Source organism: Cuculus canorus, chromosome 1 (genome assembly GCF_017976375.1).
Source record: "Cuculus canorus isolate bCucCan1 chromosome 1, bCucCan1.pri, whole genome shotgun sequence".
Lineage (NCBI taxonomy): Eukaryota > Metazoa > Chordata > Aves > Cuculiformes > Cuculidae > Cuculus > Cuculus canorus.
This window is the reverse complement of record NC_071401.1, coordinates 187,017,447-187,031,179: the sequence shown is the minus strand read 5'-3', so window position 1 is coordinate 187,031,179 and position 13,733 is coordinate 187,017,447.

Genomic DNA, 13,733 nt, shown 5'->3' with positions numbered 1-13,733 from the left:
GTCACATTAAACTTCCAGAGGGCAGACTTTGGACTGTTCAGAAGGCTGGCAGCAAAGTCCCATGGGAGACAGTCCTCAAGGGCAAGGGAGCCCACAAGGGCTGGGCGCTCTTCAAAAATGAAATCCTAGCAGCTCAGGAGCGAGCCATCCCCATGTTCCAGAAAAGGAGCCGGCGGGGGAGAAAACCAGCTTGGTTGAGTAGGGGGATCCTGAGAGATATCAAAAAGAAGAGGAATGTCTATGAGCTTTGGAAGAGGGGACAGGCATCTTGGGTGGGCTACAGGGAGGAAGTGAGATTGTGCAGGGAAAAAATCAGGAGGGCTAAGGCCCAACTAGAACTCAAACTGGCTAAGTCTGTGAAAGATAATAAAAAGCCTTTCTACAAATACATTAACAAGAAAAGGAGGACTAGGGAGAATATTCAGTCCCTATTGGATGCAGAAGGAACAACAGTGACAAGGGATGAAGACAAGGCTGAGGTACTTAATGCCTTCTTTGCCTCAGTCTTTTTAAGAGTAAGGGAAGTTGTTCCTCCTGTGTACAAACCCAGGAATTAGAGGAGCAGAATGAGGCTCCCATGATCCAAGAGGAGGAGGTTAGAGACTTGCCTGCCCAGCTAGACACCTACAAGTCTATGGGTCCAGATGGGATCCACCCAAGAGTACTAAAGGAGCTGACGGATGTCCTTTCCAAACCCCTTTCCATCATCTTCCAGTGGTCCTGGCTGACTGGGGAAGTTCCACTGGACCGGAGGCTGGCTAATGTTGTGCCCATCTACAAGAAGGTTTGCAGGGAGGATCCAGGGAACTACAGGCCTGTCAGTCTGACCTCAGTGCTGGGGAAAGTCATGGAACAGGTGATCTTGAGTGCTATCATGAAGCACATACAAGACAACCGGGTAATCAGGCCCAGTCAACACAGGTTCATGAAAGGCAGGTCTTGCCAAACTAACCTGATTGCCTTCTATGACAAAGTGACTCGACTACTGGATGAGGGAAAGGCTGTGGATGTAGTCTTCTTGGACTTCGGTAAAGCCTTTGACACAGTTTCTCACAGCATTCTGCTTCAGAAACTGTCAGCCTCTCGCCTGGATGGGCGCACACTCTCCTGGGTGGAAAACTGGTTGGATGGCCGGGCCCAGAGAGTGGTGGTCAATGGAGTGAACTCCAGCTGGAGGCCAGTCACAAGTGGAGTTCCTCAGAGCTCGGTACTGGGTCCAGCTCTGTTCAATGTCTTTATCAGTGACCTGGATGAAGGCATTGAGTGCACCCTCAGCAAGTTTGCAGGTGACACTAAGCTGGGTGGAAGCGTGGATCTGCTGGAGGGTAGGGAGGCTCTGCAAAGGGATCTGAACAGGCTGCACCACTGGGCTGAGACCAATGGCATGAGGTCTGACAAGGCCAAATGCCGGGTCCTGCACTTGGGGCACAACAACCCTGTGCAACGCTACAGACTAGGAGAAGTCCAGCTAGAAAGCTGCCTGGAGGAGAAGGACCTGGGGGTGTTGGTTGACAGCCAACTGAACAAGAGCTGGCATTGTGCCCAGGTGGCCAAGAAGGCAAATGGCATCTTGGCCTGTATCAGAAGCAGCGTGACCAGCAGGTCCAGGGAGGTTATTCTCCCTCTGTACTGGTGAGACCGCACCTTGAGTACTGTGTTCAGTTCTGCGCCCCTCACCAAAAGAAGGATGTTGAGGCTCTGGAGTGTGTCCAGAGAAGAGCAACGAAGCTGGTGAGGGGGTGGAGAACAAGTCTTACGAGGAGCGGCTGGGAGAGCTGGGGTTGTTTAGCCTGGAGAAGAGGAGGCTGAGGGGAGACCTTATTGCTCTCTACAACTGCCTGAAAGGAGGTTGTGGAGAGGAGGGAGCTGGTCTTTTTACCCAAGTGACAGGGGACAGGACAAGAGGGAATGGCCTGAAGCTCCACCAGGGGAGGTTCAGTCTGGACATCAGGAAAAAATTTTTCACAGAAAGGGTTTTTGGGCACTGGAATAGGCTGCGCAGGGAGGGGGTTGAGTCACCTTCCCTGCATGTGTTTAAGGGACCAGTAGATGAGGTGCTGAGGGGCATAGTTTAGGGATTGTTAGAAATGGTTGGACTCGATGACCTAGTGGATCCCTTCCAACTTAGTGATTCTATGATTCTATAAAAGACATGTAAATATTATGACATTTAATTTTGAGATTCTGCTGTCTTATTGTCAGAGTACATTACAGGAATGATAAAGAAAAGTTGAGACCTTCAAATGAAGGCTGAGAATAGGTAGTCCCCCCCTTCTACTGCTAAACTATTTTTGTATCACAAGTGGTAAAATTATATTCTCCCAAAGAACTGTGTGTTTCACAGTTTTTCAAGCCTGATAAAATCCTGCCAACATTTGTGTGCAAAAGCCAATTTTCCTCTTGAACTCTTTTGTGTAATTATTTGCCAGCATTGCTGTATTAGAAGAATGACACACAGTGTTTGATCATATTATTGATTATTGCTTTGAAGTTGACAAAGAATACCTCAAGAAATATTGCACATTCAATGTTACTTCTTCTAAAGCATTTAGACACCAAAAGGACATGATTCAACTTATTAAGTTCTACTTTACTTCATGCTACCTGTTCGTAATATTGATTTGAAAAGGTCTTAACATGGAGTCTTATTTCCATGTGAGTACTTGGTAAAGTCCTCTAATCTGTAAGTATTAAAGTGCCTCTACCTTCACTAGACTACTCCACGCATCTGTTTATTAAACGGGTTTTCACCATAATGTGTATTTGGAAGACAGTGCAACAGAGCAAACACAGCTGATGTGTATCTGCCTGAATCGGACTCAGAAATTTCAAGAGCTGCATAACAACCTGAATTAGTGATCAATATCCAGTAATGGCTTTGAAGGCTCTTGCAACAGGCATGTGCATTTTCAGTAATACCTACACCAATATTGCTAACCCCTACAGATTTCTTGGGAGCCGCACATTTATGTCAAGTCAGTTATTGAAATTCTAATATAACTTCGAGTTTCATTTAAAATAGTGAAAAGTTCTAGGCTTTCATATTTGCAGGTATAATTTGAGGTATGAACTTTTAAAGCTTTCCAATCTGAACATGCTATTTAAGAAAATGAGAAGAGCAGCCCCTTCTCCCTCTCATCCAGCTGGTGAGGCCTCTTTTTTCAATTCTGAGACACCTGAGGTTGTCAGGATGCTAATGCTTGTTGTTAAAATGGCCACTTAGGCAGAAATAAGACATCTTGCCAGCATTTAAGGGGCATTTTACAAACACCATTTTCTCTAGCATATTTTTCACTCAACTATAATTTTTTACAGCCTTCAGCCCTACTGTTGAATTATCTAAAGCTTCAGTTTATTTAAAATGCTACTCATTGTCACTTTTAATATATTTCACTGTCTGTCTTTCAAAATCGGTTTAGTCTTTACCTGTAGAGATGAAATACAATTTTAAGGTCAGCTGTAACAATCAATATTGACAGGTTTCTTTTATTGACAGGATTCGTATTTTCAGCACTCTTTATTCCCTCTTTACTCTTTTCAAATTTTTTCAGTCATGATAACTATTGTATTGTCCAGTTGAGCAGTTATTTCCATCCTTTGGAGTTTCACCTCTCTTGTGTTGCTTTGCCATATCAATTCTAGTTTTGAGACTTGAATTTGAGAGATTTTTTTTTAAATGTGTCTAGATACCCTTGGAGAAATGAGTGAAATGCACAGCAAACTTCAAAAAACATCGGCTGACAGCAGTCATCTTTGTTCACTTAACTTTGTAGATACCAACAACAAGAAGAAAAGTTGATGGAGAATTATATGTTTTTAGTCTGAGATTCCCTTCTAGTTTAATGATGTTCAAACCATTTGACATATTGCACTGTAGTAATTTTTTATAATCTGTAGTGAGTGGATGATTTCAAAAAGGCTTAACCAGAAAACTTCATATATGCTATGAGTATGACCTTTCACAAGGGCAAGTGACCATGACATTGGCAAAAGAGACACACGTTGAGAAAATGTTTGGTATGAAAATCAGATATTGTGCAGGAGTAAATGACTGTTGCAGTTATTTCAGAAGATACTGAGAAGGAGAGCTATTTCAGCAAGAGATCAATATGAGTGTTTTGGTTATACTGTAAGAAATAAAATATCTTGAATTGAATTTCAGTGCAGGAAAAGGCTTTAGTGTATTGTTATGACTGTTAATTTAAATGCACAGAAACCAAGAACTTTAGAGTTACAGCAGCTGTGGGAAACATAAGTTGGTAATGTTTTACGTAGACTTCAGGGCATAAATTTCTTAGCATGAACAGCAATGCAAAACACTACATATGTGCCAGTGGAGAGAGTAACGGAAGGTGTGGGAACCATGTATGACTTTGAATTTCTGGACTTTAAATTCAGAACCCCAAGACTGAACTCACTCACAGCTGTTTTCCCACTGCATATGTAAGGTATAGAATGAATTATGTCCTGTTCTAAAATGCAAGGCCCTGATTCTGCATAAACTTAAGTGCTTACATAAATTCAAGCATCTAAGTAACCACACTGCCTGCTGTGGCTTCCTCATGTAATTAACATGCACATAAGTTTTTACTGGGCTCAGTTACTGGCCTCATAGAAACAATTTAAACCAAGAATTGAAAATGAACAAATTATGCAAAGTTGGAGCTTGTATGTTTTCAGAATCACTCAACTTTGGAGCTGACAGATTCCCACTGTCCTTAAGTAGAGCAGAATGGCCAGATTTCTGAAGTTCTGATGCAGACACAAGTTGCAGCATTGGTATTTTGTCTGGAGTGGGGTAAATGTGACTTGAGCATTGCGTGTTCCCAGCATAACTAATCTAAGTAGCTCTTATAGTCACCCTTGGGCACTGTGATGCAAAGAGCATGAGTCCTCGGTCTGTGGCATGATGAAGGAAGGGCCACTGAATTATAGCAAGGTACTTGTGTAAGTCACCTCATGTGTGGTTGGAAGGAGAGAAGATCCTACGGTGTTAAAGACTGCCTCTGTGGTCACCAGCAATTTCTGTTTGTGCTGTGAGGAGCAAAGATACACGCCATCTTCCCAGTGGCTTTGAGAGGCACTGTACATTGTCTGAAAGACAGTAGCCTTCTCCGCTCCCCTCTGCCTCTACTCCTCAAAGTATATTTTCTCTCTCAAGCCAGCTAGACTAAGGTTTTTGCTCATTTGTCAGTATGGCCTCAGCCTCCTGAACTCCCCATCTTGAGCAGCAGAGACTGGATATTTTTACTTTTAGCTAACAATACTGGCTAAAATCCAGTTAATTCACTTAATGCTAAGGGCCTTTACAGCTTGTAGATCATCTAGTGCTAATGTCTCTATTATTACCTGTGCAAAGTGTTTGTTCCCTGCAGTCATAGTAGTTTATAATAAAGAGTAGTAAGTATTCTGTTTTATACTCTCTCCTTAACCTACCATTCATCCCTTTGCTGCTCAGAGCACGTGTATTATAAAATAATCTGTGCCTACTTGATCCATTCTCTGTTAAACGTCAGGCCAACACATTTTTGCATTCATTTCTGACATGTTTAGCTGGCCAGTTTATAAATACATTGAATTGACTTTCATTTTCTTCTAATACAGCAAATCAGCCTGACCAGTAAGAAATTATTTCTCCTTTTTAAACTATGTATGGTCTGAGAACAAATGGGTATTTCTTCAAGTCTTCAATGACCTTTCTGCTGATGCTTGTTTTGTTGTGAAACTTTTAAGAACACACCAAAGCTGTAAAATGTAGGGAACTTTGTCTGGCCTCTTTGTCTATATTTAGTAATTGTAGTGATTTAAGAAGCAGCTGTGACTGCATGTTGGGGTTTTCTTGTTTGGGGTTTTTCTTTTTTTCTTTAGTATTTTTTTTGTCATTTAGCAAAGACTGAAAGAGATAGTGTCAGAAAACTAGAAGTTTTACCACTGGTATCAGTGAAGTAAGACTTCTTTCAGAAAACCTTAGTGGGTGGTGAGGGAGAAGGTTTATTTACTCTTTCATTTTTATAAATTTAGTCAACTACTTTTCAGGCTTTTCCTACCTTTAGCAGGGCTAAGTGTGTTTTGGGGCTCATTTTGAGCCAGAGATCCTACATGACTCCATTATGGCTGTTGTGAGACAGTAGAGAATATCTGCAAGTATTTTGAAACTCATGGTATGAATTTCATGCGGTGTTTGTAACGTCTACATGCTTCACCATTGTTTCCTGTTATGACAGTTCATTATAATCTGGTTCTCCTGAATTATTGATGATGTTTGACACATGGACTGAGTATGTATCTTGCCACTCTTGACTGCACTGCAAATTAAAATTTCATGAATTTGTTCCTGAAGAAGTTTTCAAGGGTCTTCTCAGCATGCTTCAAAAGGTACTGATCAAAATCCTCATTAAAAACATGAGCTAAGTTCACGTTAGCTCCCTAGGTGCCTAAATCACAGCATCGAAGTTAGAGAGAGAAACAAACAGCTCAGATCATCTGTCTGGGCATCTTGACCCCGGTACCCTGTATAGCTACCAGAAGGAGGAAGACACACGGCCTAAATTCAGCAGACCAGAGTTGGCAATTCAAAATAGCCTATAACTACCAGTAGCCTTTTAGCACATCAGCAAACAATAAGTATAGGAAAGGAAGCTATAACTTCTGGGCATACGAGCAGTTTGTCTCTGCCTTCACATCAGTCAAGAGGGATCGACAAAGCTAGGAGACAGATGCTGCATACTTACCAGTATAGCTAGAATTCTGGATGGGGATGTGGCCTCTTCCCTTCTGCTTTGACACGCTGGTGGTACTTTGTCCATGACCTAGCCCTCAGGGATTTGTGAGGAACAAGCGATGGAGAGGAGCAATGAAGCTAGCTAACTGTTTTATAGTGACTGTAACAGCTCTATGGCAATATGCGGTTCTTTGGCAGCTGCCAGCAGCAATGCTATTAGCTGCAAGACAATTGGTAGCAGATGGCTTTGTCCATTTGTGCCATGAAATTAATTTTAACTAAAATGATGGAGTATTGTACTTCTAGCTGATTCATTACAAGAAAATAAGACTCCTTGCAGACTGATTTTATAAGTAGTGTATTTCAAAATTACAGTTGAGAATCCAAATGTTACATATATCCCCCTCCATAGCTCACCATCATAAGCCTACAAAAGTGAGTAAATTTGCTTGGTTTTTCCAGTGATATCAAAGGAGGATTTTCTATATTTACTATAGGTGTTAATAGAACTTTTTCAAGTGGATTGCAGCTTAGGAAATTTTGAACTCACATTGTCTTGATGTGTTTTATTTACTCTCCATATCTTTATTTTGGGAACTGATTCCATCATCAAAATAGCATTACATTGCAATACCTGAGTAAAAGTATATGGCACCTTGCTGCAAAATAGCATGCACTTAACGTAGTCCCTCTTCCAGCTTTTCTTCTATAGAGTTACCAGAAAAAAACAACTAAAGAACGACAATATAGAAGACTTCCAATTTATACTGGTTTAATACTAAACTGAGCCTTATAGAATCTGGTATTCCTATACAGACAGCTAGTAGTTTTGTTTATAAAATAGGTTCACATAGGTAATAGCAAGAAATGCCAAAAAGCCATGCTGTTTTTCTAGCAAGAACGATCTTCTTTCCTACTGTTCATGTGGCTGCCTGAAACCAAAATGTATACCCACCTGTTTCTGATATCTGTTTAAAAAAAAAAAAGTGCCTTCACATATTAACATGATTGTTGGACAGTTTCTATTTTTTAATTGAAGTAAAAAAATGTAGTCTTCCAACTTCGAATAGAAAGTCAAAAACAATTTCTAAGGCCTAAAAATTTTGCAAAATTTATAATTTGAAAAAAACCCAAATCCATAATTTTGGGTATCTACTATTTTTTTGTGTTTGGACTAAATTCTGTTAATACCAAAATTAATTCTTATATTTTGATATGTTTAGAAAGCTACAGCAGCTAAACAATTTTAAATATAATTTCAATTCATATCAGAATTTAAATATTGACTTAAAAGCTGAATCTTGTCATCTCATTTAGAGAGTCTTGGAGACAGTTTACTTTGACCAGGGATAAGTTTTTCAATTGTCCCTAAATTATTCGGAATTTAGGGAAATGGGCCTACCTGACTGTCTCAAAAGTATCCGAGAGGTTTAGGAAGGCGAGCACATACTATTTGTTCTTATAACTAATGAATGCCATTCTGAAAATCCCACTCCATCTCCCAAATTTTACATATATGTTAAATTGCTGGCAATTGAAAAATGCTATTTATAGAGTTGTAAAGGAGACAAAGTGGTAAAATAATCACACAATACTGCAGTGGCCTAAACACAGTCTTCTCTAAGACACTTCACCAGTATAAAGCCATTTGTATATTACACTGGTGTTAAAGAATAGTAATCATTTTAGTCTGGAATATAACCAGTCCAACCTTTTAAAGTTAGTTGCTTAGCACTGAGCTGTAAGAATGAACTACAGATGAAGCATTTGAAACGGCAGAGAGGCATAACACTTCACTGCTCTCTGCATACTCCATTGCCCTAATAGTTTAAGCTCCTTTTCATTAAGAGGTATATAAGCCCGTCATTGTACCATGCCTCAGGTTCAAAGTCCTACATACATTGAAATTCAATCAGCAAGATACACTCATTGTGATCAGCTGGTGGATTTAATTGATAGGGTAGGAGTAGTCAAAAAGGGAACAATTTACGGTCTGCCCTTTATGCTACTGATGTGGCATAAAATGAGTGCTCATACACCACCTGGAAGTGCCGTTGCCTCACCTACCCCGACCTGCAATGGCCATTAAAACATCATGGCTCATTACTGTATTTTCAGTAAAGTTACAGCTAAACTTATAGTTCCAGATGAGATCTTTTTTGCTCTAGAACACTTTAATAGCCATGCATATAATGTGCATGTGCCAGTCCTGTATGTACCCTAACATCTCGTACATGACTGTAGTGGATCACTTCCCCAGAGTCAATTGTTCTCATTTTTTTTCATGATCCATTTTAATTGTGATCATGGACTGTATAAGCCTTCAGAGGCCCTGCAAATTTTAGTCCACTAAGCAGAAGATCTTTCAGTTTCCAGGTGAGACAAAAGTGCTCAGTATTGAGCAATAAGGGATAGGAAGTGATATTACCTGGGCAAGCAGAACTCTGTCACCCTTGTCACCATCTTTTTGTTGAACTTCCTGCCCGCAAGGATTTATGTGAGTTCTCTTTGGTTCTTGTTTAATCACCAACTGAGCTCGGTAGCTTCTTTTGATCTCCCTGAAAAGTTCTTCTGTAAAAAGTCAAAACCCATATGATTCAGAATATAAATCAAATCTTGTGCTTCCAGATACAGTTGAAAACTTACTCGTCAGCAATGATTTGTAATTTCTCATGGCATAAATCAGCTTCACTTCTCTTCACGCATCCTATTTTCTAGGACTTCTGCTTGGGGCCTCTGCTGTGGCTGAGTCTTTTAAATATACATTCTTTTGGTCCTGATAAAGCCTTTGAAAGCAGCCCTGCTCAGAAAGATTGTGTACCACTGGTTTTGAAAGGAGATAATCAAAGGTGGATCTCCCTGAGACCCTGGCCCAGCTGGTTTTGATGTTCACACTCCCTGCTTGTGTTTCTACTCTTTCTCCTAAGCAAGTACTCATTCTCACTGTTCCCTTTTGGCATAAATTTGTAACCTTTGTGAGGCTTTGCTAAAAACAAGATTTAAGTGGTCTGCATTAAAAATAGCCCATTCTTTATGGCAGTGGGGAAAAGAGGCTGAGAGTACCTTAAGAACGTGTATCACAATGCTTCAGTTTATCAGGCCATCACATCTGCAAACTGGGACCACTGTTCGTGTTTGCACCTCAGCTGCTACTACATGCAGGACAACTTTGCGCTTTACCCACACAAGGCAAAAAAGGGCAGGAGTATTTCTGGCATTTCATAACGTTTTAGTGCTTAAACTTAAAAATACTTTCCACGCTGTACAGTATGGTATGATGTGGTGTGGTATGGTACCGTATGATCCTAGTACAGCATATGTTCTTAAAGGCCCTTTCCCTCCTAGTACATCTATCCCCAGTGCAGGAACAAGAGTTGCATGCATTCTTAGAATTTAATTTTTTCCCTTTCTGGCCAGGGGTTTTTCCTATACCAGTAGCACAAGCTTACATCCTTTTTCTCCAAAATGATAGATGTTTCTTTTCTTTCAGCTGTGCAGTCCCAATTCAGAACATTCCAGAACATAATGGTATTTTCCATACAATCTGTCTTCACGTGTGCACACCTTGAGAATTTGACTACATATATCTACATTAAAGAGAAAATGAGTGAACAGCCTGCAGAGCTTTAACAAATTATCCTGATTAGTGTGATCCATAAATGCATTATTCTTCTTAATAAAAACTATGCAGAAATGTGTTTTGATAAATGAAAGAGATTTTTCAGTAGGGTTTTTTACATATTTCTCCTATAAGTAGATTGTCATTAGTAAATTAAAGAGTATTTTTTGGCTACTTTGCCACTGCATTTAAAACTTGTAGCGGTATATCTCAGTCATGCCTGTAGCTCAATGTCAACTTGCTTAGATTTATTTCACTGAAGGAAAAACAAATAGAGAAAGAAAAAGGAAATGTAAGATAAACTAAATGTTAACGGCACCTCCATGGTGTCTGCTTTACAGGGTTTATGGTAAAAAGTATTTACTGTAATTGTTTTTTGCCTTGGTGGGTTTAAGCCAGGATTAAGAAAGGAAACAATAATTTCTGAGGTCACGCAACAGTCTGAAAAATCATCCCACGACACTTACAGGAACATTTGAAGAACAACTGCTTCAAAGTGCATTTGATGATCGCTAGTGATAGCTCCTCCAGAATATAAAAACAACTCTCATCTTCTATAGACCACTGTTTTGCTGGGAATTGGGCCTCAAGTACTGAATTTTGCACAGTTTCTTAGAATATTGTAAAGTGAAGACTCAAGCTGTTACAGCTTAGGCTGAATTTATAGATTAGTTTCTATCTAATTTAAAGAATCCTCACCTATATTAGATGCTTTGTATTTTGAATGCTCCTGTCACTTCATCCCCTACTTACTTACTTTCATTCTTCACTGATTGAGTTCAGGATAATAACTTTGATAACTCAGACACCATCTGGCATGGGAATATAGGTTTCACAACAAGAAAGCAGCAGAATTACACTTCAGTTCAGCAATATTTTTTCCTCTCTCTTTTTCTAGAGAAATAATGAAAAAAAACCCTAGGCATGGAAATATTGTAATTGTGCAATTTTTAAAGAAACATCACTGGATTTGGTGTGCTGCATGTCTAACTATACAGCGTACCTTAGAATTCCTCACATATACTCATTTTGTGAAGTAAAATAAACAACAACATTGTTGTAGCTATGCGACTGAGGCTTGAAATAAGGCTTATTTTCACATCTCTTGTGTGCAGCTGGTAAAAGCTAGTCAGTTAGATTACATATACCTGGGCTGCTTGGGGATGAGTTTGGAAGGGATGAATTGATGAAAATTCATTAGATAAGCATTTTACATTGGCTAATCCATACAGCAGGATCAGCATCAGCCTATTATGAGGGATTACAGTCTGCACAGCTACACAGATGATGAATATAGAATTTGCAGAAATTTCAAAATGAAGAAGGGAATTGGGTAATGCTGGGCTCTGAAATTAAGGCATTAAGTTTCATCAGGACCCAATTAAGAACCAGATCCAAAATGCTCAAACAAGAGAACCATAAAAAGAGGGGAAAAATCAGGAAGGGAAAAGGCACAGCTGTGAAATTAAATATGTAGTAATTGATACCTAACAGATTTGGGGGGTTATACTCTCATCAGAATTAAACTTCTGCTTTTGAAATGCTATAAAGTGAACAATTTTTCCTGAGAGCTGGACACCTTTTGAGTCCCCACTATGGAGAAGGAGAAAACCCTGTTATGTATACTGGGGCGTTATCAGTGAAAACGTTGCCTGCAGAGCCCTCTCTAGGATAATTCCAACAAAAATAAAGTAAAAAACACTAATTCACATAATTGATGATAAATCCATGTTAATTTTGTGTATTTATGTGGTGCAGTACTTTTGTCTTGGAAGTTCTGCTGAAGATGACCACAGGATAGTTAGTGCTCCTTAAAATGCCCAACAACACAATTGTCGTAATAAGCGCTCTTGGAGCTAAGTTGATGGCTGCACAACAGCTATCACAAGCTTGTCACAGGTGTTGGCCCTTCATTTTACTCACCCTGGCTGATATGTCTGCCATTACAGAATGTATCCTTCATAGTAAAGCACAAGTCATTTGAACAGTCATAATAGAAAACTGGCATTGTTAGTTTGAAATGTTAAAAGATCATCATTCATTATAGCTAAAATTATCAGGTTTTAGGAGCTTTGTCTCCTTTTTTTTCATCATGATAGGTCACGTTTTTTTCAGCTTTCTCCTGCAGAGATGAAAATGAGATCCTACTGCAAAGGAAACAAACAAGATAAAAGCACTTTAAGGTCTGACTTTCCAATAAATATAAGCATTTCAAGACTTCAGAAACAATTTTAAGAACTGGAAATACTGAACACAAGTAGCAAATTCTTTGCTCATTCTTACATCTTGTGGGCTTCCTAATGTTCCAGGTTGGAATGACATTTACTTTTCCTAGAACAAGATGGGAGTTGACAGCATGTAACAAAAGCCAGCATGGCTTTGCCAGGGGCAAATTCTGTATGACAAACTTTTTGTTTCTTTGTGTCTTTGAAGGATGGGGTAACCGCAGCAGTGGACACAGGTAAACTGACAGATGTGACCTATCTAGACTTCTGTAAAGCTTTTGACATGGTCCCCCACAACATCCTTCTCTTTAAATTGGAGAGAGATGGATTTGATGGGTGGACAGTACCGTGGATAAGAAACTGGTTGCATGGTCATATTCAAAGAGTAGTGGTCAATGGCTCAAAGTCCAGATGGAGATCCATGACAAGCAGTGTCCCTCAGGGTCTGTACTGGCACCGGTGCTGTTTAATATCTTCATCAATGATACAGACGGCGAGATTGAGTGCACCCTCAGCAAGTTTGCCCATGACACCGAGCTGAGTGGTGCAGTTGCCACACCAGAAGAACAGGACATAATCCAGAGGGACCTGGACAGGCTGGAGAAGTGGGCCCCTGAGAACCTCATGAGGTTCAACAAGGCCAAGTGCAATGTCCTGCACCTGGACTGGGGCAGTCTACGGTTTCAATACAGGATGGTGGATGATGTGATTGAGAGCAGCCCTGCGGAGAAGAACTTGGGGGTGATGGTCGATGAGAAGCTTGACATGAGCTGGCAGTGTGTGCTTGTAGCCCAGAAAACCAATTGTATCCTGGGCTGCACCAAAAGAAGTGTGGCCAGCAGGTGGAGGGAGGTTATTCTGCCCCTCTACTCCTCTTTTGTGAGGCCGCAACTGGAGTATTGTGTCCAGTTCTGGAATCCTCAACATAAGAAGGATATGGAACTGTTGGAACAGGTCCAGAGGAGGGCTACAAAGATGATCAGAGGGCTGGAGCACCTTCCACATGAAGACAGGCTGAGAGAGTTGGAGTTGTTGAGCCTGGAAAAGAGAAGGCTCCGAGGGGATCTTACAGTGACATGAAGGGGGCTACAAGAGAGCTGTGGAGGGACTGTTCACAAAGGCTTGTAGTGATAGGACTAGGGGCAATGGGTATAAACTGAAGAGGGGC